The sequence below is a fragment of the Malus sylvestris genome, chromosome 15 (genome assembly GCF_916048215.2).
Source record: "Malus sylvestris chromosome 15, drMalSylv7.2, whole genome shotgun sequence".
In the NCBI taxonomy this organism is placed as follows: domain Eukaryota; kingdom Viridiplantae; phylum Streptophyta; class Magnoliopsida; order Rosales; family Rosaceae; genus Malus; species Malus sylvestris.
The window spans coordinates 13,285,694-13,287,354 of NC_062274.1; the positions used below are offsets into that span (position 1 = coordinate 13,285,694).

The 1,661-nt window shown below is 42.2% G+C and overlaps 1 long non-coding RNA gene across 1 annotated transcript; it reads left to right on the forward strand.

The window, feature by feature from the left end:
• Window positions 1-352: 352 nt before the first annotated feature.
• On the forward strand, window positions 353-1,202 carry LOC126604436 (uncharacterized). The gene is made up of 3 exons (XR_007616601.1): window positions 353-468; window positions 551-648; window positions 1,134-1,202. It is a non-coding gene; the product is annotated as an uncharacterized LOC126604436 (long non-coding RNA).
• The last annotated feature ends 459 nt before the right edge of the window (window positions 1,203-1,661 follow it).

Sequence of the window (1,661 nt, forward strand, 5' to 3'; positions counted from 1 at the left end):
ATGAATACCTAACCATTATCTGTCACCTTACACCACATTTTAATATTTTCTGTAATGACCCGTCCCAAAATTTTACAAGTTTCTGAATGACAAGGGGTAATTTTGTAATTTCACTTTGGTTGGGATATTTATTTGAAGTGTTGTTTTTTGGGGGATCTTGTTGTGTGAGCCACTAGGGCCCGCAAGTTGTCCCATGTCCCCTTCTGGCTCAATTTTCCCGTCATTTTCTTCTCTCACCAATGACTCTTTCTCAGCTATCTCTCTCTCTTCTATGTCTTTCTCTCATTCCCCGAGCACACCTACATGCACGCAAGACCACCAACATTCTCTCTCTCTGATCTCCCTCATCCCTCTTGGACTCTCTCACATCTATTGTCCATCTTCTTCCTCTGCAAGTGCAGAAACCAAGACCACCACCACTACCACCGTATGTCAACGAATCCGGCGAGTTCCACCACCTCCGATTAGGTAAGCCTCGGAGTCACTCTTTCTCTATCTTAAATTGATGTTTGAGTTTGATTGTTAAGCGGTATACTCGTTGTTGTGAAAGATTAACACGAAATCAGCTCGGGGGTAACAAACCCAGTTTCCAGTGAGGGATGCCATGACTTGCAGGCCGTTTTCCGGCCACAACCATGAACACTAGTGGTATATTTCTATTCCTCTCATTCGTAGCTTCAAATACATGTATGGCATGTGGCATGCTAGTTATAATTGTAAATGGAGTTAATCGGACTCCGTTTAGCTTCCTGGCCATTTTCCACGGCCTAAAACCGGGTCGGCCCAAACCTTCAAACCAAAATCGGATCCAAAACCCAATAACCGAGCCCAATACAACCCAAAATCCAGATCCGACCTGACCCGAACCCAATTCCTAGATTTTTATGGTCGGTGCATAGGTCACGCATGGAGGGCTGTCATGGCAGGTGCGTGGAGCACACGCGCCTCTGCCGTCGACCATAGCGATATAGGTGAATTTTTCGATGACTTTTCCGGCAACCCATCTCGGTGCGTGGGGGAACCCGAGGTCCCTCCTTAGGTCTTTCGATGTCCTAAATCCGATTACAACATCCGTTTTCCCAAATTCAATCATTTTAGTAGAGTTTTATTAATTGGTCCTTTTATGTGCTTAGGTGCGTTTGTTAGTGGCGACTGTGTCTTCTCTAGTTTGCACAACTCTTCAACGACGGAGTATCGGTGAATGGACCTCTTCCAAAATGCATAATTTAATTACTAGAAATGCATATATGAAAAGTATGATTTTATGACTACGTTTTAAGAAACGTTTATGAGTTATCGGATTTACTTTATGAAATATCATGCTTTATCGGATTTACTTTCTTTGAAATATTTATGATTATATATTTATGAACATGGTTTATGGTGAGGATTTGAGCTAGAACGCTCATATGAATTTATGATATGATGTTTGAGCTATTGAGCTCCGATGAGATATATTTTGGAAAGATTATGTTCATGATTTTCTGTGCTTACTTAATGGTTATTCATACTATGTGCCTACGGGCGAATGATACTTATATATGACCTTCGGGCGGGTGGGCGATGTAGTGCCTTTGGACAAAAGATATTTATAATAGCCTTTGGGAAGGTGATGAAGGGCCTTCGGGCGAATTATATTTGTATATGCCTTCAGATGGGTG